The sequence below is a fragment of the Lampris incognitus genome, chromosome 5, assembly GCF_029633865.1.
Source record: "Lampris incognitus isolate fLamInc1 chromosome 5, fLamInc1.hap2, whole genome shotgun sequence".
In the NCBI taxonomy this organism is placed as follows: Eukaryota; Metazoa; Chordata; class Actinopteri; order Lampriformes; family Lampridae; genus Lampris; species Lampris incognitus.
The window spans coordinates 896504-924003 of record NC_079215.1 but is presented as its reverse complement, the minus strand read 5'-3'; the positions used below and the strand labels follow the sequence as shown (position 1 = coordinate 924003).

The 27500-nt window shown below is 48.9% G+C and overlaps 1 protein-coding gene across 1 annotated transcript in view; it reads right to left on the bottom strand.

Moving 5' to 3' along the window:
- Window positions 1-27500, bottom strand: part of tusc3 (tumor suppressor candidate 3) — a 254083-nt gene that overhangs the window by 225641 nt on the left and 942 nt on the right. The gene's annotated exons all lie outside the window — the stretch shown is intronic.

Sequence of the window (27500 nt, the reverse complement as noted above, 5' to 3'; positions counted from 1 at the left end):
CTGAGGAGCTCGCGCTCAGCTGAGCTGAGGAGCTCGCACTTAGATGAGCTGAGGAGCTCGCGCTCAGCTGAGCTGAGGAGCTCGCGCTTAGATGAGCTGAGGAGCTCGCGCTCAGCTGAGCTGAGGAGCTCGCACTTAGATGAGCTGAGGAGCTCGCACTTAGATGAGCTGAGGAGCTCGCGCTTAGATGAGCTGAGGAGCTCGCGCTCAGCTGAGCTGAGGGGCTCGCACTTAGATGAGCTGAGGAGCTCGCACTTAGAAGAGCTGAGGAGCTCGCAGTCAGCTGAGCTGAGGAGCTCGCACTTAGATGAGCTGAGGAGCTCGCGCTCAGCTGAGCTGAGGAGCTCGCGCTTAGATGAGCTGAGGAGCTCGCGCTCAGCTGAGCTGAGGAACTCGCACTTAGATGAGCTGAGGAGCTCGCACTTAGATGAGCTGAGGAGCTCGCACTTAGATGAGCTGAGGAGCTCGCAGTCAGCTGAGCTGAGGAGCTCGCACTTAGATGAGCTGAGGAGCTCGCACTTAGATGAGCTGAGGAGCTCGCAGTCAGCTGAGTATAAAACCGATTATTTATAACCATGAGAGGTCCTTGACCCTACAGTCATAATTGTGCACACAAATTAATTATGAGCCTGACAGGCCCAGTAGTATGTGAGACTGGCAGTGGAAAGACAGACAGACAGACAGACAGACAGACAGACAGACAGACAGACAGACAGACAGACAGACACACACACACACACACACACACACACACACGGAGAGAAAAACAAGTTTGTTCATGCCATTATAAGACTTTTGCACAGCACTCAAGTCGATTGAATGAGAAATATGAAAAAAAAATGTTTTAATATGCAGCACTCAAGCTAAACCCATCTACCTCATAAAAACGTTTGGCCCGTCAGTCTGAGGATGTGCAGCCTCCTCGGTGGTTTAATATGCAGCACTCAAGCTAAACCATCTACCTCATAACAACGTTTGGCCTGTCAGTCTGAGGATGTGCAGCCTCCTCGGTGGTTTAATATGCAGCACTCAAGCTAAACCCATCTACCTCATAACAATGTTTGGCCCGTCAGTCTGAGGATGTGCAGCATCCTCGGTGGTTTAATATGCAGCACTCAAGCTAAACCCATCTACCTCATAACAACGTTTGGCCCGTCAGTCTGAGGATGTGCAGCCTCCTTGGTGGTTTAGTATGCAGCACTCAAGCTAAACCATCTACCTCATAACAACGTTTGGCCGGTCAGTCTGAGGATGTGCAGCATCCTCGGTGGTTTAATATGCAGCACTCAAGCTAAACCCATCTACCTCATAACAACGTTTGGCCCTTCAGTCTGAGGATGTGCAGCCTCCTCGGTGGTTTAGTATGCAGCACTCAAGCTAAAACCATCTACCTCATAAAAACGTTTGGCCTGTCAGTCTGAGGATGTGCAGCCTCCTCGGTGGTTTAATATGCAGCACTCAAGCTAAACCCATCTACCTCATAACAACGTTTGGCCCGTCAGTCTGAGGATGTGCAGCATCCTCGGTGGTTTAGTATGCAGCACTCAAGCTAAACCATCTACCTCATAACAACGTTTGGCCCTTCAGTCTGAGGATGTGCAGCCTCCTCGGTGGTTTAGTATGCAGCACTCAAGCTAAACCCATCTACCTCATAACAACGTTTGGCCCGTCAGTCAGAGGATGTGCAGCATCCTCGGTGGTTTAATATGCAGCACTCAAGCTAAACCCATCTACCTCATAACAACGTTTGGCCCGTCAGTCAGAGGATGTGCAGCCTCCTCGGTGGTTTAGTATGCAGCACTCAAGCTAAACCCATCTACCTCATAACAACGTTTGGCCCTTCAGTCTGAGGATGTGCAGCCTCCTCGGTGGTTTAGTATGCAGCACTCAAGCTAAACCCATCTACCTCATAACAACGTTTGGCCCTTCAGTCTGAGGATGTGCAGCATCCTCGGTGGTTTAATATGCAGCACTCAAGCTAAACCATCTACCTCATAACAACGTTTGGCCTGTCAGTCTGAGGATGTGCAGCCTCCTCGGTGGTTTAATATGCAGCACTCAAGCTAAACCCATCTACCTCATAACAATGTTTGGCCCGTCAGTCTGAGGATGTGCAGCATCCTCGGTGGTTTAATATGCAGCACTCAAGCTAAACCCATCTACCTCATAACAACGTTTGGCCCGTCAGTCTGAGGATGTGCAGCATCCTCGGTGGTTTAGTATGCAGCACTCAAGCTAAACCCATCTACCTCATAACAACGTTTGGCCCGTCAGTCAGACGATGTGCAGCCTCCTCGGTGGTTTAGTATGCAGCACTCAAGCTAAACCCATCTACCTCATAACAACGTTTGGCCCTTCAGTCTGAGGATGTGCAGCCTCCTCGGTGGTTTAGTATGCAGCACTCAAGCTAAACCCATCTACCTCATAACAACGTTTGGCCCTTCAGTCTGAGGATGTGCAGCCTCCTCGGTGGTTTAGTATGCAGCACTCAAGCTAAAACCATCTACCTCATAAAAACGTTTTGCCCGTCAGTCTGAGGATGTGCAGCATCCTCGGTGGTTTAATATGCAGCACTCAAGCTAAACCATCTACCTCATAACAACGTTTGGCCTGTCAGTCTGAGGATGTGCAGCCTCCTTGGTGGTTTAGTATGCAGCACTCAAGCTAAACCCATCTACCTCATAACAACGTTTGGCCCGTCAGTCTGAGGATGTGCAGCCTCCTCGGTGGTTTAGTATGCAGCACTCAAGCTAAACCCATCTACCTCATAACAACGTTTGGCCCGTCAGTCTGAGGATGTGCAGCCTCCTCGGTGGTTTAGTATGCAGCACTCAAGCTAAACCATCTACCTCATAACAACGTTTGGCCCGTCAGTCTGAGGATGTGCAGCCTCCTTGGTGGTTTAGTATGCAGCACTCAAGCTAAAACCATCTACCTCATAACAATGTTTGGCCCGTCAGTCTGAGGATGTGCAGCATCCTCGGTGGTTTAGTATGCAGCACTCAAGCTAAACCCATCTACCTCATAACAACGTTTGGCCCGTCAGTCTGAGGATGTGCAGCATCCTCGGTGGTTTAGTATGCAGCACTCAAGCTAAACCATCTACCTCATAACAACGTTTGGCCCGTCAGTCTGAGGATGTGCAGCCTCCTCGGTGGTTTAGTATGCAGCACTCAAGCTAAACCCATCTACCTCATAACAACGTTTGGCCCGTCGGTCTGAGGATGTGCAGCCTCCTCGGTGGTTTAGTATGCAGCACTCAAGCTAAACCATCTACCTCATAACAACGTTTGGCCCGTCAGTCTGAGGATGTGCAGCCTCCTCGGTGGTTTAGTATGCAGCACTCAAGCTAAAACCATCTACCTCATAACAACGTTTGGCCCGTCAGTCTGAGGATGTGCAGCCTCCTCGGTGGTTTAGTATGCAGCACTCAAGCTAAACCCATCTACCTCATAACAACGTTTGGCCCGTCAGTCTGAGGATGTGCAGCCTCCTTGGTGGTTTAGTATGCAGCACTCAAGCTAAAACCATCTACCTCATAACAAAGTTTGGCCTGTCAGTCTGAGGATGTGCAGCCTCCTCGGTGTTTTAGTATGCAGCACTCAAGCTAAACCCATCTACCTCATAACAACGTTTGGCCCGTCAGTCTGAGGATGTGCAGCCTCCTCGGTGGTTTAGTATGCAGCACTCAAGCTAAAACCATCTACCTCATAACAACGTTTGGTCCGTCAGTCTGAGGATGTGCAGCCTCCTCGGTGGTTTAGTATGCAGCACTCAAGCTAAACCCATCTACCTCATAACAACGTTTGGCCCGTCAGTCTGAGGATGTGCAGCCACCACGGTGGTTTAGTATGCAGCACTCAAGCTAAACCCATCTACCTCATAACAACGTTTGGCCCGTCAGTCTGAGGATGTGCAGCCTCCTCGGTGGTTTAGTATGCAGCACTCAAGCTAAACCCATCTACCTCATAACAACGTTTGGCCCGTCAGTCTGAGGATGTGCAGCCTCCTCGGTGGTTTAGTATGCAGCACTCAAGCTAAACCCATCTACCTCATAACAACGTTTGGCCCGTCAGTCTGAGGATGTGCAGCATCCTCGGTGGTTTAATATGCAGCACTCAAGCTAAACCCATCTACCTCATAAGAACGTTTGGCCCGTCAGTCTGAGGATGTGCAGCATCCTCGGTGGTTTAGTATGCAGCACTCAAGCTAAACCCATCTACCTCATAACAACGTTTGGCCCGTCAGTCTGAGGATGTGCAGCCTCCTCGGTGGTTTAGTATGCAGCACTCAAGCTAAAACCATCTACCTCATAACAACGTTTGGCCCGTCAGTCTGAGGATGTGCAGCCTCCTCGGTGGTTTAATATGCAGCACTCAAGCTAAAACCATCTACCTCATAACAACGTTTGGCCCGTCAGTCTGAGGATGTGCAGCCTCCTCGGTGGTTTAGTATGCAGCACTCAAGCTAAAACCATCTACCTCATAACAACGTTTGGCCCGTCAGTCTGAGGATGTGCAGCCTCCTCGGTGGTTTAATATGCAGCACTCAAGCTAAAACCATCTACCTCATAACAACGTTTGGCCCGTCAGTCTGAGGATGTGCAGCATCCTCGGTGGTTTAATATGCAGCACTCAAGCTAAACCCATCTACCTCATAACAACGTTTGGCCCGTCAGTCTGAGGATGTGCAGCCTCCTCGGTGGTTTAGTATGCAGCACTCAAGCTAAACCCATCTACCTCATAACAACGTTTGGCCCGTCAGTCTGAGGATGTGCAGCCTCCTTGGTGGTTTAGTATGCAGCACTCAAGCTAAACCCATCTACCTCATAACAACGTTTGGCCCGTCAGTCTGAGGATGTGCAGCCTCCTTGGTGGTTTAGTATGCAGCACTCAAGCTAAACCCATCTACCTCATAACAACGTTTGGCCCGTCAGTCTGAGGATGTGCAGCATCCTCGGTGGTTTAATATGCAGCACTCAAGCTAAACCCATCTACCTCATAAGAACGTTTGGCCCGTCAGTCTGAGGATGTGCAGCATCCTCGGTGGTTTAGTATGCAGCACTCAAGCTAAACCCATCTACCTCATAACAACGTTTGGCCCTTCAGTCTGAGGATGTGCAGCCTCCTCGGTGGTTTAGTATGCAGCACTCAAGCTAAACCATCTACCTCATAACAACGTTTGGCCTGTCAGTCTGAGGATGTGCAGCCTCCTCGGTGGTTTAGTATGCAGCACTCAAGCTAAAACCATCTACCTCATAACAACGTTTGGCCCGTCAGTCTGAGGATGTGCAGCCTCCTTGGTGGTTTAGTATGCAGCACTCAAGCTAAACCCATCTACCTCATAACAACGTTTGGCCCGTCAGTCTGAGGATGTGCAGCATCCTCGGTGGTTTAATATGCAGCACTCAAGCTAAACCCATCTACCTCATAAGAACGTTTGGCCCGTCAGTCTGAGGATGTGCAGCATCCTCGGTGGTTTAGTATGCAGCACTCAAGCTAAACCCATCTACCTCATAACAACGTTTGGCCTGTCAGTCTGAGGATGTGCAGCCTCCTCGGTGGTTTAGTATGCAGCACTCAAGCTAAAACCATCTACCTCATAACAACGTTTGGCCCGTCAGTCTGAGGATGTGCAGCCTCCTCGGTGGTTTAGTATGCAGCACTCAAGCTAAACCCATCTACCTCATAACAACGTTTGGCCCGTCAGTCTGAGGATGTGCAGCCTCCTCGGTGGTTTAGTATGCAGCACTCAAGCTAAACCCATCTACCTCATAACAACGTTTGGCCCGTCAGTCTGAGGATGTGCAGCATCCTCGGTGGTTTAATATGCAGCACTCAAGCTAAACCCATCTACCTCATAAGAACGTTTGGCCCGTCAGTCTGAGGATGTGCAGCATCCTCGGTGGTTTAGTATGCAGCACTCAAGCTAAACCCATCTACCTCATAACAACGTTTGGCCCGTCAGTCTGAGGATGTGCAGCCTCCTCGGTGGTTTAGTATGCAGCACTCAAGCTAAACCCATCTACCTCATAAGAACGTTTGGCCCGTCAGTCTGAGGATGTGCAGCCTCCTTGGTGGTTTAGTATGCAGCACTCAAGCTAAACCCATCTACCTCATAACAACGTTTGGCCCGTCAGTCTGAGGATGTGCAGCCTCCTTGGTGGTTTAGTATGCAGCACTCAAGCTAAAAGCATCTACCTCATAACAACGTTTGGCCCATCAGTCTGAGGATGTGCAGCATCCTCGGTGGTTTAATATGCAGCACTCAAGCTAAACCCATCTACCTCATAACAACGTTTGGCCCGTCAGTCTGAGGATGTGCAGCCTCCTCGGTGGTTTAGTATGCAGCACTCAAGCTAAAACCATCTACCTCATAACAACGTTTGGCCCGTCAGTCTGAGGATGTGCAGCCTCCTCGGTGGACCCTCGCACGAATGCGACCAAGTGTAATATGAACTTGCACTTTCCAAAAAGAAAAGGTTTGCTAGGGGACCATTTTGGTCTGAGCCTAACCCTGTCTTTTTTTTCATAATATAATAAAGCTGAGTGAACCGTTTATGCTAACAGATACACGGCTCACATTTACGGTTGACTCAAATCAGGCAGCGACACGAATGTGCAACACTTCCCGTTTTGACTGCAACCTAGAGGAAGTTCTTCATTTTATAACTCACATTTTTTTGGATTATCAAAATTGTTTAATAACTTTTGACCATGTCACTGCCCGATCTGAGTCAAGTGTAGATGTGAGTCACACATGCGCACAGCTGCGTTAGAGTGGGCAGCGACGGAGCGTGGCGACGGAGCGTGGCGACGGAGCGCGGCGACGGAGCGCGGCGACGGAGAGCGGCGCTGGTCGAGCGAGCTGGAGTGAGTGACAACAGGAAGCAGCAGCAGCGAGAACGAGCCTTTTTCAAAGGTTGTGAATCGTCGTAACCACGAGACGCTCTCGATCACACAGTCAGAACTGCACAACAGATTTGAGGCTGATAGGCCCAGTAGTACAGGACGTTACAGTTACACACATAAACACACACACACAGGGACACACACAGCCCAACACACAATCCCCTCCACGCTATCCGCCTGGTGGAGAGAATAATGAGGAGGAGAAAGAAGAAGAAGGAAAAAAACTCCCTATACTCCCCTCAAAATCAACAACCCTCTTCCGGAAATCCCTCCAAGAACTTTTAGGAAAAGGACAAAAGAGGGGTGGGGGTGAGCGGGGGCACTGGGGCTGAAAGCGGAGAGGAGTGAGGAGGCGAGAAAAAGAGACATCATTTCGCCACGCTCAAAAATTAATAAGAGAAATGTCAGAGGTGTGACTGGAGAGGCCGGGACAGGTCGGCGTTTAAGAGAGGGGACTGGGAAGAGGAGGGTGACGGCCGGGGCTGCCGTTATCCCTCCATGAAATTAGTTATATTAATGTTGGAAAGGGCAGAAAAAAGGACAGCAGCAGGAGCAGCAGCAGCAGCAGGATGAGGAGGAGGAGGAGGAGGAGGAGCATATACTATATGAGAGCTGGAAAATGACTTGGGAAGCTGGGCCATCACTCGTTGGGGAAAGCAGGCTTGACACCGGCGCATCAATAATTCACAGGACTGCAGCTAATGAGAGAGATCTAAACAAATCACCCCTAAATTCACTGGCAGAACATGGAAAACACTTCACTGGGCAAATTCTGCCACCATTATGGCTACCACTTAGCCGCAGCCTCCTCTCCGCTGGCAACCCTGCCGGGGGGGAGTGGCTGGAGGCTGGAGGCTGGAGGGTGGAGGCTGGAGGGTGGAGGAGGGTCTCCATGCAATATTCATCTCTCTTGAACCCTCACAGCGTTGAACATCCATGCACATTTATTTATTTTCAGAAGGAACAAAAGGGAGGAGAGGACACACACCAAGCACAGCCAGGGCCCCCCGACAACACACATGACAACACACACGACAACACACACGACAATACACATGACAACACACACAACACGCAACAACATACACGAAAACACACACAACAACACACGACAATACACATGACAACACACACGAAAACACACACGACAATACACATGACAACACACATGACAACACACACGACGAAACACATGACAACACATAACAACATACACAACACACATGACAACACACACAACACACAACAACATACACGAAAACCCACACAACAACACACGACAACACACATGACAACACACAACAACACACGACAATAAACGACAACACACACGAAAACACACACGACAATACACATGACAACACACACAACACACATGACAACACACACGACGAAACACATGACAACACACAACAACATACACAACACACATGACAACACACACGACAACACACATGACAATACACAACCACCCACATGACAACGCACACGACAACACACAACACACACAACACACACGACAACACACATGACAACACACACAACACACGACAATACACATGACAACACACAACAACACAAATGACAACACATGACAACACACATGAAAGACACACACGAAAACACACACAACAACACACATGACAACACTGCGGCAGCCAGCTGGCTCTGCTAAGCCTCTTCCAGACACATCGAGGGACCTGGCACCCCAAGCACAATGGTGACCAATAAACATGTACTTTGTGTACACACACACACACGCACGCACACACACACACACACACACACACACAAAACTATTGAGTATGCATAATTATAAACACACGCAGCAGGAAACCATCTACAAACCAGAAATCTTGTTTATCTCTCTCTCACGAGCATGCTCACAGACACACACACACACACACACACACACACACACACACACACACACACACACACATACACACAGGTGATTGATACCCTGCAGTTCGTGTTTTTAATATTAACACAGCTTCCTTTCTCACCAACATCACAACAACAAACATACACACTCACAGACAGCACAGCAAACGAGATACCATGCTACACATTCAACACAACGAGACACCGTGCTACACATTCAACACAACGAGACACCGTGCTACAGGTTCAACACAACGAGACACCGTGCTACAGGTTCAACACAACGAGACACCGTGCTACAGGTTCAACACAATGAGACACCTTGCTACAGGTTCAACACAACGAGACACCGTGCTACAGGTTCAACACAACGAGACACCGTGCTACAGGTTCAACACAACGAGACACCGTGCTACAGGTTCAACACAACGAGACATCGTGCTACACATTCAACACAACGAGACACCGTGCTACACATTCAACACAACGAGACACCGTGCTACAGGTTCAACACAACGAGACACCGTGCTACAGGTTCAACACAACGAGACACCGTGCTACAGGTTCAACACAACGAGACACCGTGCTACAGGTTCAACACAACGAGACATCGTGCTACAGGTTCAACACAACGAGACACCGTGCTACAGGTTCAACACAACGAGACACCGTGCTACAGGTTCAACACAACGAGACACCGTGCTACAGGTTCAACACAACGAGACACCGTGCTACAGGTTCAACACAACGAGACACCATGCTACAGGTTCAACACAACGAGACACCGTGCTACAGGTTCAACACAACAAGACACCGTGCTACAGGTTCAACGCAGTGCATGCTGCACCACACCGTGCTGGCTCCAGTGGTGTTACACTGGGTGGGAATAAACAGCCCTCACCCCCACACCAAAACAACCCTTCGCAGGTGTGTGCAGGGGCTGGGGTGCTTAAGTTAACAAAACTACCACACCTGTGTGAGCGCCATCTAATTTTCTAACCATCCACCACAACTGACAAAAAGCAAAACATTTTCAAAGATGTGGATTTGGCTGAAACCAGTGCTGTCGCCGGGTATCAGGGGACTTGTTGTCAGAACACCACCAGTTTCTTCGGACTGCGGTCTCGCATTCAGCAGCAGCTCATCTCATAAGCTTAATGGCTGAGAGACCGGTTTCCTTTATCTGGATCTACCCGTAAGCCTTTTAATGTAGAACCAGCCAGCTATGATACAAACACTGCCCGCCCCACAACAAAAGAGGAACCTGTTAACAGGACAGCAGCAGGTCCAGCAGATGAGACCCACGTACCTTCCAGAGATGAGCACATGAGAACACACACCTGTTGTCGTCTGCTGTCTATTGTCTGTATTTCTTTGTTGCAAACTGTAATGTTTCATAATACCCCTGGACTCCAGAAGTCATGGTGGACAACTGGTGTCATTTTTCTTTTCCTCTTCTCCCCCTTTATCACCAACTCACACAAATATTGCAGTATTTATTTTTCAATGTGTCCCTTTTGGACACACACATAAAAGCACAACTTGCAGTTGGGTTATACTGAAATCCCTGTCTGACATGGATTATGGACAATGTTTGTTCCTATAACAAGATTTGAAATGTCGGTGCAAAGTAGCCGTAGGTAACAACAACAAAAAAGTCTACGCAATGGTGCTGTATAAAATGTGCCAGAGTGTCTACAAACACCCAAACTTAAACCATAGCATGCTATCAGTACTAACAGCCTTAGACTGACAGGGGCATTTCAATTTTCAACAAATAAGTGATATGGGACCGGGCCCAGGCCAAAAAAACAACATGGAGCCACCACTCCGTGGACCAACCACACATGGGGATGAGCATTGGGGTAGGGTGCAATGCAGGCTAGACAGCAGGCAAAGGCGGGGACCAGGGCGTGCCGACTTCCGGCATTGCAGATTGGTCCTCTGGACGTGGAATGTCACCTCTCTGGCAGAGAAAGAGCCTGAGCTGGTGCGGGAGATGGAGTGGTACCAACTACATATAGTTGTGCTCACCTCCACACATAGCATGGGCTCTGGTACTAAACTCCTGGAGAGGGGCTCATTACTTTTCCAGAGTTGGCCAAGGTGACAGGCGCTGGGCGGGTGTGGGGATACTCACAAGTCCCCGGTTGAGTGCCGCTGTGTTGGAGGTCTCCCCAGGGAATGAGAAGTTCGCCTCTATACGACTGCGAGTCGTTGGGGGGGGGAGGCTCTGACTGTTGTGTGTGCTTATGCACCGAATAGCAGTTTGGAGTATCCAGCCTTCTTTGAGTCTCTGGGTGGTGTCTTGGATAGGGCTTCGCCTCGGGACTCTATAGTTCTGCTGGGGGACTTCAACACTCATGTGGGCAACGATGGAGGAAACTGGAGGGGTGTGATTAGGAGGATCGGCCTCCCTGATCTGAACCCGAGCGGTGCCTTGTTATCAGACTTCTGTGCGAGTCATGGATTGGCCATAACAAACACCATGTTCAAACATAAGGTAGTTCATAAGTGTACTTGGTACCAGAAAACTTTAGGCCGAAGATTGGTAATAGACTTTGTGGTCGTAACATCAGATCTGCGGCCGTGTGTTTTGGACACTCGGGCGAAGACAGGAACAGAGCTGTCAACTGATCCCCACCTGGTGGTGAGTTGGATCAGATGGTGGGGTAGGCTGCCAGACAGACCTGGCAAACCCAAACGTGTAGCAAGGGTGAACTGGGAACATCTGGCAGAGGCCGCTGTCCATGAGGTCTTCAACTCCCACCTCCCAAGAAGTTCTCGTGTATCCCGAGGGAGGTTGGGGACATGAAGTCTGAGTGGGCCACGTTCAAAGCCTCTATTGCAGATGCGGCAGGCACGAGCTGTGGTCATACGGTCATCGGTGCCTGTTGAGGTGGCAACCTAAGAACCCGCTGGTGGACACCGGTGGTGAGGGAAGCCGTCAGGCTAAAGAAGGAGGCCTTTTCGGACTTGGTTGGCCCAGGCGTCTCCTAAAGCAGCACACAGGTACCGAAAGGCCAGAAGGGCTGCGTCTTCAGCAGTTGCGGAAGCAAAAACTCAGGTGTGGGAGGAGTTCGGTGCGGCTATAGAGGAGGACTTTCGGCTGGCCTCAAGACAGTTCTGGCAAACCATCCCGTGACTCAGGAAGGGGAAGCAGGGCTTGACTCAGGCTGTGTTCAGCTGGGGAGGGGAACTGGTGATGTTGTTGAGCGGTGGAAAGAACACTTTGAGGGGCCCCTGAGCCCGGCTAACACGTCCTCAGTGGAGGAGGTAGAGTCTGAAGACTAGGGGGAAGCCCCACCCATATCCCTGGCAGAGGTCTCTGAGGTGGTTAAAAAGCTCCTCAGTGGCAAGGCGCCAGGTGTGGATGAGATTCGCCCTGAGATGCTGAAGGCTCTGGACAATGTTGGGCTGACTTTGTTGACATGCCTCTTCAGTGTCACGTGGAGGTCAGGGACAGTACCTGTGGAGTGGCAGACTGGGGTGGTGGTTCCCATATTTAAAAAGGGGGACCGGAGGGTGTGCTCCAATTATCGGGGCATCACATTGCTCAGCCTCCCTGGTAAAGTTTACTCTAGGGTGCTCGAAAGGAGGCAACGACTGATTGTCGAACCTTGGATCTAGGAGGAACAATGCGGATTCCGTCCCGGCCGTGGAATAACGGACCAACTCTTCATCCTTGCGGAAGTGCTGAGGGGGCATGGGAGTTTGACATGTGTTTTATGGACTTGGAGATGGCTTACGACCATGTACCCCGGGACACTCTGTGGGGGCTACTGCAGAAGTACGGGGTACCAGGGCAGATGCTCCAAGCCATCTGGTCCTTGTATAACCAAACTGAGAGCTGTGTCCGCATTCTCGACGCAAAGTCAAACACGTTTTCGGTAGGTGTCAGATTCCACCAAGGTTGTTCCTTGTCTCTGATTCTGATTGTGATATTCATGGACAGGATCTATAGGCGCAGCCAAGGTGAGCAGTGTGTCCGTTTTGGGAACATCGGAATTGCATCTCTCCTCTTTGCAGATGATGTGGTTTTGTTGGGCTTCATCAGAACGCGACCTCCAGCGCGCACTAGGGTGGTTTGCAGCTGAGTGTGAAATGGCCAGGATGAGAGTCAGCACCTCCAAGTCTGAGGCTATGGTTCTCTACCAGAAAATGGTGGATTGCTCCCTCTGGGTTGGGGATGAGTTGTTGCCTCAAGTTAAGGAGTTCAAGTATCTCGGGATCTTGTTCACGAGTGAGGGTAGGACGGAGCGGGAGATTGACAGGTGGATTGGTGCAGCATCAGCAGTAATGCGGACGTTGTACCTGACCGTTGTGGTGAAGAGGGAGCCGAGCCGGAAGGCAAAGCTCTCAATTTATCAGTCAATCTTCGTTCCAACCCTCACCTATGGTCATGAGCTTTGGGTAGTGACTGAAAGGGTGAGATCGCAGATACAAGCGGCTGAAATGAGTTTCCTCCGTAGGGTGTCTGGGCTCAGCCTTAGAGATAGGGGTGAGGAGCTCGGACATCCGGATGAAGCTCAGAGTAGAGCCACTGCTCCTTCGCGTCGAAAGGAGCCAGTTGAGGTGGTTCGGGCATCTGATTAGGATGCCTTCTAGGCGCCTTCCTTTGGAGGTTTACCAGGCATGGTCAAACTGGGAGGAGACCCCAGGGTAGACCAAGAACTCGCTGGAGGGACTACATGTCCAATCTGGCCTGGGAACGCCTTGGGATCCCCCAGGAGGAGCTGGAGGGCGTTGCTGGGGAGAGGGATGTCTGGAGTGCCCTATTTAGCTTACTGCCACCGCGACCCAACTCCGGAGAAGCAGCTGATGATGAATGAATGAAAGAATGAAAAAGCTTTACAATGGTTGCATAGAAGCAGCATCAGGTATCACTAGTACAACATACACACATTTGTTCAATGCTGCTGCCTGTCAAATCGAGATATACATTTTTAAAAGGTACCAGTGAACACCGGTGAGCTCATCTGACCTTGCAGTCTACCTGGACGTTATGACAGTTTGACTTTGTGTCTTACTGCTGCACCTTACTGTGCTTGCCGGAGGACTTAAATGAAGGCTCTGTGTGGCATTTTCAACTTTTTTGTGTATGCAACACATCGCAGAAAGTTGAATCAGTTCATCTGGACACGACGTTTCACTCATCTAAATGACCTCATCAGTCTCAACTGACTGCAGGTATCCCCACCCTTATAAACAATACCGTGGCATAAGTGACCTCTTCAGTCTAAACTGACTGCAGGTATCCCCACCCTTATAAACAATACCGTCGCATAATGACCCAAACCAATGATCAGTTTTTTATGCAAAAAAACAAGTGCAGCAGATCGAAGAGAGGAGAAGGACAACAGTTGTCTCTGTGTAAACCAGCGGTGATTCCGTATGTGGCGGGAGTGTCTGAAAAGTTGAGAGGCATATTTTCCAGACACCTCGTCTCAGTTCTCAAACCCCAAGACACGCTGCACCAGAAGTTGGTCCACCCCAAGGATCAGGTCCCCCGGCACAAACAGAGCAATATAGCGTATGCTGTTAAGTGTCGGGAGGATTGCCGTGACTTGTATATCGGGGAAACCAGACAGACGCTGGCCAAGAGGATGGCAAAACACAGGAGTGCTGACACGTCAGACCAGGACTCCACAGTCTACACCATCTACAGGCCAGGACTCCACAGTCTACACCATCTACAGACCAGGACTCCACAGTCTACACCATCTACAGGCCAGTGGCCACTCTTTCAAGGATGAGGATGTGCACATCCTTGATAGAGAGGAACGCTGGTTTGAACGGGGAGTCAAAGAGGCCATCTATGTGAAGAGGGAACGACCATCCGTGAACTGGTGGGGGCTAAGAGCACATCTGCCATCTTACAATGCTTTTACTGCAACCATTCCCCAATCCTCTGTGAAAAGTACACATGGCCATTGTAACTGTAGTTAATGGTCACACCTATTTGCATATGAAGCAGATCATTATTTTCTGTCGTTATGCCACTGTATTGATTATAAGGGTGGGGACACCTGCAGTCAGTTTAGACTGAAGAGGTCACTTAAATGAGTGATGAAACGTTTCCCTCAACAAGCGTTGTGTCCTGCTTCACTTCTTTCTGTGATGTTCTTATCTGGATTATTGAGCATGCATAAAGACATGTATGCAGCAGAGTCTGGTGGCTTGGCTGAAGTATGCCCTGGCACCCAGCAGGTTGAGAGCCACCGTTCAAGCCCATAGCTTGTTTCTTTCTTGATCTCGAGTTTCTGGCCAGTTTCGTGCCAGTGTGATGCCAGGCTTTAGCACTGCTTAGAAAATGAAGTCATCAGACATGCAGTCAATACACAAGAATCACACAACTATGTTGTGGCCATAAACTCAGATGAAACTCCAGTTTCATCTGTTAGTCCTGTCCCCTGAAATGGATAGTTGTTATCGTCTCCTTTATGTTGCGATAGATCAAATTGATATTTTTTTCTTCTCTCTCTCTCTCTCTCTCTCTCTCTCTCTCTCTCTCTCTCTCTCTCTCTCTCTCTCTCTCTCTCTCTCTCTCTCTTTCTCTCTCTCGCCTTCTGTCTGTCCGACTAGCTCTCAAAATGTTTTCTGAGTGCAACACATTGCAATTTCAAATCGGTTGCACCAGGTTTCATCAACATTGGTGGGGGGATAAGCAGGTTTTTCACACCTCTGAAATTCTGACTTTGCTGGACATACAGCTGTCTGCCAACAGCTGTTGTAAATTCATTACTAAAATTCACATTGGAGTGAAGAAGACAGCAGGCAAAACATAAATAGGGAGCCATGCCCAACTCTCCAGTGTATAAGCCAGGCAGAAAACCCAGAGTCAATAGTGCTTACACAGTGTTTAGACGCATAAGCCCGGTCTACACTCAGCAAAGAGCTTAGACTCTGCCCTAAAGGCCTGGCCAGTAGTTTATGACGCCTGGGTGGAAGAGGCAGGCAAGCAGAAACCAAAAACAGTGCTTCATTCTGATCCACTCGTCTGATTGGTTGCTGGGTGTATTGGATAGTTGCCCCCCCCCCCAAAAAAACCCCGAACCCCAGCCGCACTCTTTTTTCACCACTCTTTCATTTCCTGTCCATTCTCTCACTCCTCCTTTCCTTCTCCCCATTATCCCTCCATTTCTTTTTCTCCCCATTTTGCCTCCTCCTTTCCGCACCCCCCCCCCCATCATCCCTAGGTATAGGAAATGCTTACATTGGTTCTTTCTTTGTGCTGTAGTCAGCCTTAGGCCAGAAACACAACACAGCCTGGATATAATATCTAGCTGAGCCAAGCCAAGGTGATGAACGAGGGAGCGCTGAGGAGATATAAATATTCCTTTCCACTCTGCGACTATTTCTTTCACTCCACTTGGGGGCACACAGCCGGATTTAGAGGCAGTTGATCTAACTCTGCTGTCCAAATTTGCTTTTTTTTCTTTTCAGTTGTTGCTCTCTCTCCGTCTATTGCTACCTCACAGACTTTTTCTTGAAAATTTACCATCTACTTTTTAAAAAAAAGCTACTGAAAATGAATCAAGCTTCAAACCAAGTGTTGTTCAGTGCAGCAGATATCAGACAAATATCACAGATATCGGACAAATTAACCATTTTCTGTTTCTCTCTCAGCACTACCAATTCCTTCCTCCTGCATACGGCTGCAGAGTGGTGCAGTGGTTAGAACTGTTGCCTCACAGGAAGAAGGTCCTGGGTTTGCACCTCGGAGTTGTCCAACTATGGGGGTCATCCCAGGTCGTCCTCTGTGTGGCGTTTGCGCATTCTCCCCATGTCTGCGGTGGGTTTTCGCTGAGTGCTCCAGGTTCCTCCCACCATCAAAAAGACATGCATGTTAGGGTTAGTACTCCTGTCTGTGTCCCTGACCGAGGCATGGCAAGACCAACTGGAGCTGGTCCCTGGGCGCCGCAGGGTGGCTGACCTCTGCTCCTAGCTACACAGCAAGGATGAGTTAAATGCAGAGTGGAATTTCCCCACGGGGGATCAATAAATATCTCAAAATAAAAAAAAAATAAAAATTTTTTTAAAAATGGGCGTCCGGGTAGTGCAGCGGTCTATTCCGTTGTCTACCAACACGTGGATCACCTGTTCCAATCCCCATGTTACCTCCGGCTTGGTCGGGCGTCCCTACAGACACAACTGGCTGTCCGTGGATGGGAAACCAGATGTGGGTATGTGTCCTGGTCGCTGCACTAGCGCCTCCTCTGGGTGGTCAGGGCGCCTGTTCGGGGGGGGGGGGACTGGGGGAAATAGCATGATCCTCCCATGTGCTACGTCCCCCTGGTGAAACTCCTCACGGTCAGGTGAAAAGAAGCGGCTGGTGACTCCACATGTATGGGGGGAGACATGTGGTAGTCTGCAGCCCTCCCCGGATCAGCAGAGGGGGTGGAGCAGAGACCGGGACGGCTCAGAAGAGTGGGGTAATTGGCCAAGTACAATTGGGGAGGGAAAGGGGGGGGTGATTAAAACATTTTTAAAAACTCAAAATACACTGGAGATCAGCAACTGAAGGGGTGACTGGCTGACATATCATCCATACTGCCTCATGTGCATCATACCCCGTCATGTGCACCATACCCCCCTCATGTGCACATACCCTCTCATGTGCATCATACCCTCTCATGTGCACCATACCCTCTCATGTGCATCATACCCTCTCATGTGCACCATACCCTCTCATGTGCATCATACCCTCTCATGTGCATCATACCCCCTCATGTGCATCATACCCTCTCATGTGCACCATACCCTCTCATGTGCACCATACCCCCTCATGTGCATCATACCCTCTCATGTGCATCATACCCTCTCATGTGCACCATACCCCCTCATGTGCATCATACCCTCTCATGTGCATCATACCCCCTCATGTGCACCATACCCTCTCATGTGCATCATACCCCTCATGTGCACCATACCCTCTCATGTGCACCATACCCTCTCATGTGCACCATACCCCCTCATGTGCATCATACCCTCTCATGTGCATCATACCCCCCTCATGTGCATCATACCCCTCATGTGCATCATACCCTCTCATGTGCATCATACCCTCTCATGTGCATCATACCCTCTCATGTGCATCATACCCTCTCATGTGCATCATGCCCCCTCATGTGCATCATAACCCCTCATGTGCATCATATACAAGGCATAAAAGAAAGCTCTGCTAAATCATCAATGTTAAATGTAAAAAGGCCAACTGTCTGTAATTGATATAAATGACCTAATTCTGGACATTAGCTTTTCTGTTCTTACCTCGTTTAAAGCGTCCTTGGGTTCCTTGAAAGGCGCCATACAAAGCTAAGTTGTTGTTGTTGAGCTCCGTAGCCTGATGTTACTCTGCAAATGACTGAAATGCAGCCAGAGGAAGAGCAGAGGTTGGAAGTAGGGACTTGGGTTTGGCTGCTTACATGTCGAAGCAGCAGGCTGCCTCCTTAACTGACTGGACACGTTCGGATGAGAGACGTGACTGTGCATCATGAACTCCTTCCTCAACCCCTATCAACAATCACATGTCAAAAACAATCTACTACCACTTCAGCTGCTCCCGTTAGGGGGCGCTACAGCAGATCAGCCGTTTCCATGTCTTCCTGTCCTCTGCATCTTCCTCTGTCACACCAGCCACTTGCATGTCCTCCCTCACCACCTCCATAAACCTCCTCTTTGGCCTTCCTCTTCTCCTCTTCCCTGGCAGCTCCATATTCAGCATCCTTCTCCCAATATACCCAGCATCTCTCCTCCACACATGTCCACACCATCTCCATCTCGCCTCCCATCTCTGCGACCTCCAGCTCCACCTCCTGTCTTTTCGTCAGTACCACCGTCTCCAAACCATAAAACATAGCTGGTCTCTAAATGTCAAAAAAATCTGCAAGTCCCTGCGTGGGACTGTTTTCTTAATCCCGCTCCCGCTGGATTTCTGACCATTACCGCCTGCTCCCGCAATGTGTCTGTCCACTCCCACCCACACCCGCAAACACTCTGACCATTCACACCCGCACAATAAGAGTTCATTGATTTTGTCAAGTAAAGTCAATTTTATTTGTAAAGCCCCATATCACAAATTAGCCTCAGTAGGCTTTAAAGCAACACAACATCCAGTCCTTAAACCCTCTCATCGGATAAGGAACAACTCCCTAAAAAACCTTCTCCCGTCTTCTCCCGTCCTGCAGGGAAAACGCATTACTTTACTGTGTAGTACTAATAGAGATGCACACCTGTCGGTAATAAAGTAGCGAAATTATGTTCTAGTCTAGTGCTTAATTACATTCATACTAGTACAATAATTACAGTTATTCTAGTGCAACAAGTACACCTATACTAGGGCAAAGGTAAACTGCATTTATTTATTTATTCTACTTATTATCTTAGAACATGTGTTGTTGGCGGTGGCTGTTTATTTTGCTTCGTTTCCCTGTGTCCTTTAAGGCACTGATCAGGAGAGGTGCTCCTAATTCAGTAATCCAGTGGATGGGTGAGGCAGAACATCTTTTACATCACATCTGCCATATTTAGCAGCTACGGTAACAAAGTGCTACAGCACAATGTCTCCACAGCGAAGTGCTACAGCACAATGTCTCTACAGGGAAGTGCTACAGCACAATGTCTCCACAGCGACGTGCTACAGCACAATGTCTCCACAGCGAAGTGCTACAGCACAATGTCTCTACAGTGAAGTGCTACAGCACAATGTCTCCACAGGGAAGTGCTACAGCACAATGTCTCTACAGTGAAGTGCTACAGCACAATGTCTCTACAGTGAAGTGCTACAGCACAATGTCTCTACAGCGAAGTGCTACAATACAGTGTCTCTACAGCGACGTGCTACAGCACAATGTCTCCACAGCGAAGTGCTACAGCACAATGTCTCCACAGTGAAGTGCTACAATACAGTGTCTCCACAGTGAAGTGCTACAGCACAATGTCTCCACAGGGAAGTGCTACAGCACAATGTCTCCACAGTGAAGTGCTACAGCACAATGTCTCCACAGTGAAGTGCTACAGCACAATGTCTCCACAGCGAAGTGCTACAGCACAATGTCTCCACAGCGAAGTGCTACAGCACAATGTCTCCACAGCGAAGTGCTACAGCACAATGTCTCCACAGCGAAGTGCTACAGCACAATGTCTCTACAGCGAAGTGCTACAGCACAATGTCTCCACAGCGAAGTGCTACAGCACAATGTCTCCACAGCGAAGTGCTACAGCACAATGTCTCCACAGCGAAGTGCTACAGCACAATGTCTCTACAGCGAAGTGCTACAGCACAATGTCTCTACAGCGAAGTGCTACAGCACAATGTCTCCACAGCGAAGTGCTACAGCACAATGTCTCTACAGCGAAGTGCTACAGCACAATGTCTCCACAGCGAAGTGCTACAGCACAATGTCTCCACAGTGAAGTGCTACAGCACAATGTCTCTACAGCGAAGTGCTACAGCACAATGTCTCCACAGCGACGTGCTACAGCACAATGTCTCCACAGCGACGTGCTACAGCACAATGTCTCTACTGCGAAGTGCTACAGCACAATGTCTCCACAGTGAAGTGCTACAGCACAATGTCTCCACAGCGAAGTGCTACAGCACAATGTCTCCACAGCGAAGTGCTACAGCACAATGTCTCCACAGGGAAGTGCTACAATACAGTGTCTCCACAGCGAAGTGCTACAATACAATGTCTCTACAGCGAAGTGCTACAGCACAATGTCTCCACAGTGAAGTGCTACAGCACAATGTCTCTACAGCGAAGTGCTACAGCACAATGTCTCTACGGTGAAGTACTACAGCACAATGTCTCCACAGGGAAGTGCTACAATACAGTGTCTCCACAGCGAAGTGCTACAATACAATGTCTCTACAGCGAAGTGCTACAGCACAATGTCTCCACAGTGAAGTGCTACAGCACAATGTCTCCACAGCGAAGTGCTACAGCATAATGTCTCCACAGGGAAGTGCTACAGCACAATGTCTCTACGGTGAAGTACTACAGCACAATGTCTCTACGGTGAAGTACTACAGCACAATGTCTCTACAGTGAAGTGCTACAGCACAATGTCTCTACAGTGAAGTGCTACAGCACAATGTCTCCACAGTGAAGTGCTACAGCACAATGTCTCTACTGCGAAGTGCTAACGCACAATGTCTCCACAGCGAAGTGCTACAGCACAATGTCTCCACAGCGAAGTGCTACAGCACAATGTCTCCACAGCGAAGTGCTACAGCACAATGTCTCCACAGCGAAGTGCTACAGCACAATGTCTCCACAGCGAAGTGCTACAGCACAATGTCTCCACAGCGAAGTGCTACAGCACAATGTCTCCACAGCGAAGTGCTACAGCACAATGTCTCCACAGGGAAGTGCTACAGGACAATGTCTCCACAGGGAAGTGCTACAGCACAATGTCTCCACAGGGAAGTGCTATAGGACAATGTCTCCACAGGGAAGTACTATAGCACAATGTCTCCACAGCGAAGTGCTACAGCACAATGTCTCCACAGCGAAGTGCTACAGCACAATGTCTCTACTGCGAAGTGCTACAATACAGTGTCTCCACAGCGAAGTGCTACAGCACAATGTCTCCACAGCGAAGTGCTACAGCACAATGTCTCCACAGGGAAGTGCTACAGCACAATGTCTCCACAGGGAAGTGCTACAGGACAATGTCTCCACAGGGAAGTGCTACAGCACAATGTCTCCACAGGGAAGTGCTACAGGACAATGTCTCCACAGGGAAGTACTATAGCACAATGTCTCCACAGCGAAGTGCTACAGCACAATGTCTCCACAGCGAAGTGCTACAGCACAATGTCTCTACTGCGAAGTGCTACAATACAGTGTCTCCACAGTGAAGTGCTACAGCACAATGTCTCCACAGCGAAGTGCTACAGCACAATGTCTCTACAGCGACGTGCTACAGCACAATGTCTCCACAGCGACGTGCTACAGCACAATGTCTCTACAGCGAAGTGCTACAGCACAATGTCTCTACAGCGAAGTGCTACAATACACTGTCTCCACAGGGAAGTGCTACAGCACAATGTCTCCACAGCGAAGTGCTACAATACACTGTCTCCACAGGGAAGTGCTACAGCACAATGTCTCTACAGCGAATTGCTACAGCACAATGTCTCTACAGCGACGTGCTACAGCACAATGTCTCCACAGTGAAGTGCTACAGCACAATGTCTCTTCGGCAAAGTGCTACAATACAGTGTCTCCACAGGGAAGTGCTACAGCACAATGTCTCTACAGCGACGTGCTGCAATACAATGTCTCCACAGTGAAGTGCTACAGCACAATGTCTCTACAGCAAAGTGCTACAATACAATGTCTCCACAGCGAAGTGCTACAGCACAATGTCTCTACAGCGACGTGCTGCAATACAATGTCTCCACAGCGAAGTGCTACAGCACAATGTCTCTACAGCGAAGTGCTACAGCACAATGTCTCCACAGCGAAGTGCTACAGCACAATGTCTCTACAGCGAAGTGCTACAGCACAATGTCTCTACAGCGAAGTGCTACAGCACAATGTCTCCACAGCGAAGTGCTACAGCACAATGTCTCTACAGCGAAGTGCTACAGCACAATGTCTCTACAGCGAAGTGCTACAGCACAATGTCTCCACAGTGAGGTGCTACAATACAATGTCTCCACAGTGAAGTGCTACAGCACAATGTCGCTACAGCGAAGTGCTACAATACAATGTCTCCACAGTGAAGTGCTACAGCACAATGTCTCTACAGCGAAGTGCTACAATACAATGTCTCTACAGCGAAGTGCTACAGCACAACGTCCCCACAGCGAGGTGCGACACATGTCTTGATAGTGTCTTGTATAAGATGTGCAGGAAGGAATGTTTTAGCTTTGAAGCAGCGCTTAATTGGCCGGGGAGCAGGACAGCAGGTATGTTGCCTCAGCCCAGAGGTGTCAGATTTGTGCCCGTTATAGATCAATATTTTGGCACATTTGTCACAACAAAGTCCAGTTTGTTTTCATCTTTGTCAATAAGACCTGAGAAATGTTTCCAAATGTCAGACTTGCCTTACTTTGCTTTGTGCAGATGGCGAATAGCGGTGGCACAAACCAAGAACTTTGGGAAGTCTAAAAATGATGTAATTGTAATTCAAAGACTACAACTACACACACATCATGTTACATATATGTCTTTACGCATGTCCAATAATCCAGGTAAGGAAATCACAGAAAGTTGAATCAGTTCATCTGGACACAACGTTTATTGAGAGAAACGTTAACATTGACCAAGTGTGTCTGCTCCTGAAGCTGTGTCTTCAGTCCACGTACTTCACAGATAGGGGCAGTACTCTAGGCAGAGGCATGGGGGCGCTATGGGTTCCCCAGTCTCGCCTGTAGCGGCCAGCTCGTATATGGAGAAAGTGGAAAAGAGGTTCTGATGTCCTATCCAGGGACACCACCTAGACACTGGTTCAGATTTGTGGACGACACCTGGGTTAAAATTAAATCTCAGGACGTAGCACATTTCACACGACCACATGAACTCTGTGGACACCACATCAAGTTCACCAGGGAGGATGTGGAACATGACAGGGTAGCCTTCTTACACTGTGAAACTTTATTTGGTGATGGGGGACATTTGATTGTTGATGTTTACCGTAAGCCAACACATACTGATCAGTACTCAAGGTTTGACTCTCATCATCCACTGGAGCACAAACTAGGAGTCATCAGGGCGCTGGACCACCGAGCTGACAACGTCCCCACCCACACAGAGGCCGGGGAAGAGGAGAAATCCAACATTAAACTGGTTAAGTGTGGTGATCCTAACTGGGCGTTTGTCAAAGCCAGGAAGACGGCGCCCAAACAGTGCACCAGCTGATCGAAGAGAGAAGGACAACAGCTGCCTAACCTTAAACCAGTGGTGATTCCGTATGTGGCGGGAGTGTCGGAACAGTTGAGTCGCGTATTTTCCAAAAGATGACAATTCTCCTAACAATGGAGTTTCCTAACTCCTCTCGTCTTTCAAGAATTTCGTGATCCCATACCCTTCTGGTTTTCTTTTTCTTTCTCCGGGCAATGTACAGCAGTAACATGTCATCAGCATCAATTTTATCCATGAATATCCATGAATATCCAGGAATATCCATGAGTATCCAGGAATATCCAGGAATATCCATGAATATCCAGGAATATCCATTTTCCCAAGCTGCTGACAGAGCTGGAGCGCTTGGCCACCACTGTTTACAGATCATTCTTGTTCATCAGTGTGAACACGCACATCATTATAGTTATAGTTATAGTTATAGTTATAGTTATCATTCTGGTGTGGACAGCCCTTTAGACTACAGAGCAAAAAAAACAACAACAAAAACTAAAGAGCTCCTTTTTAAAATGATATGAATTGAAAAGTAAGCAACTCTTAGCCTTCGTGAAGCTGTAAGCATCAAATGTTTGGCATAATATTTAAACCATTACATCGAGTCCAAAAATTATGCATGGATTAATTAGCCTTCGATCAACAAATCAATTAATCATTTCAGCACTAGCATTTCGGCAACAACGATACCAAGCAACTACAACGTCAACCCTAACTGTCATGTTGTGATTCGGGGAGCAGGACACCTCAGACAGTACATCTGGAGACCAGGCAGTTGTGAAACAGCCATTGTGCAGCGCTTCTGTCAAGTACAACTAAGTATAACTCTGTTAGCCACTGGCGACAACAACAACAACAACAACACATAAGCACAACACTGCAGAACCTTAACACTGGTCGCTACAGCTCGGGGAGGGGAAGGAAATGACAACATGGCAACAAATCACTGCACTATGTCCCCTCTCATTTCCATGGTGACAAGAAGGCACCATCATACAGGACACAGTGGTAACTCGTATCACATGTGGCAGCCTTACTACGCGTACAGCACCACACATACAGTACCACACATACAGTACCACACATACAGTACCACACGTACAGGACCACACATACAGTACCACACATACAGTACCACACATACAGCACCACACATACAGTACCACACATACAGTACCACACATACAGTACCACACATACAGCACCACACATACAGTACCACACATACAGTACCACACATACAGGACCACACATACAGGACCACACGTACAGGACCACACGTACAGGACCACACATACAGTACCACACATACAGTACCACACATACAGGACCACACGTACAGTACCACACATACAGTACCACACATACAGGACCACACGTACAGGACCACACATACAGTACCACACATACAGGACCACACATACAGTACCACACATACAGGACCACACATACAGGACCACACATACAGCACCACACATACAGTACCACACATACAGGACCACACGTACAGGACCACACGTACAGGACCACACATACAGTACCACACATACAGTACCACACGTACAGGACCACACGTACAGTACCACACATACAGTACCACACATACAGGACCACACGTACAGGACCACACATACAGTACCACACATACAGGACCACACATACAGGACCACACATACAGGACCACACATACAGGACCACACATACAGTACCACACATACAGTACCACACGTACAGGACCACACATACAGGACCACACATACAGTACCACACATACAGGACCACACATACAGTACCACACATACAGTACCACACATACAGTACCACACGTACAGGACCACACGTACAGTACCACACATACAGTACCACACATACAGTACCACACATACAGGACCACACATACAGGACCACACATACAGTACCACACATACAGTACCACACGTACAGTACCACACGTACAGTACCACACGTACAGGACCACACGTACAGTACCACACGTACAGTACCACACGTACAGGACCACACGTACAGGACCACACGTACAGTACCACACGTACAGTACCACACATACAGTACCACACGTACAGTACCACACATACAGTACCACACATACAGGACCACACATACAGTACCACACATACAGTACCACACATACAGGACCACACATACAGTACCACACATACAGGACCACACATACAGGACCACACATACAGTACCACACATACAGTACCACACATACATGACCACACATACAGGACCACACGTACAGGACCACACATACAGTACCACACATACAGTACCACACATACAGTACCACACGTACAGGACCACACGTACAGGACCACACATACAGTACCACACATACAGTACCACACATACAGTACCACACATACAGTACCACACGTACAGGACCACACGTACAGGACCACACGTACAGGACCACACATACAGTACCACACATACAGTACCACACATACAGCACCACACGTACAGCACCACACGTACAGTACCACACATACAGTACCACACATACAGTACCACACATACAGTACCACACATACAGGACCACACGTACAGGACCACACGTACAGGACCACACATACAGTACCACACATACAGTACCACACGTACAGGACCACACGTACAGTACCACACATACAGTACCACACATACAGGACCACACGTACAGGACCACACGTACAGTACCACACATACAGGACCACACATACAGTACCACACATACAGGACCACACATACAGGACCACACATACAGTACCACACATACAGTACCACACGTACAGGACCACACATACAGGACCACACATACAGTACCACACATACAGGACCACACATACAGTACCACACATACAGTACCACACGTACAGGACCACACGTACAGTACCACACGTACAGTACCACACATACAGTACCACACATACAGGACCACACATACAGTACCACACATACAGGACCACACATACAGTACCACACATACAGTACCACACGTACAGTACCACACGTACAGTACCACACGTACAGGACCACACGTACAGTACCACACGTACAGTACCACACGTACAGGACCACACGTACAGTACCACACATACAGTACCACACATACAGTACCACACGTACAGCACCACACGTACAGCACCACACATACAGCACCACACATACAGTACCACACATACAGTACCACACGTACAGGACCACACGTACAGTACCACACGTACAGGACCACACATACAGTACCAGACATACAGTACCACACATACAGTGCCACACATACAGTAGCACACGTACGGCACCACACATACGGCACCACACATACAGTACCACACGTACAGTACCACACGTACAGGACCACACATACAGTACCACACATACAGGACCACACATACAGGACCACACGTACAGTACCACACGTACAGGACCACACGTACAGTACCACACATACAGTACCACACATACAGGACCACACGTACAGTACCACACATACAGTACCACACGTACAGGACCACACATACAGTACCACACATACAGTACCACACGTACAGGACCACACATACAGTACCACACATACAGTACCACACGTACAGGACCACACATACAGGACCACACATACAGTACCACACATACAGGACCACACGTACAGTACCAAACGTACAGGACCACACGTACAGGACCACACGTACAGTACCACACGTACAGCACCACACATACAGCACCACACATACAGGACCACACATACAGTACCACACGTACAGGACCACACGTACAGTACTACACATACAGCACCACACATACTGTACCACACATACTGTACTACACGTAC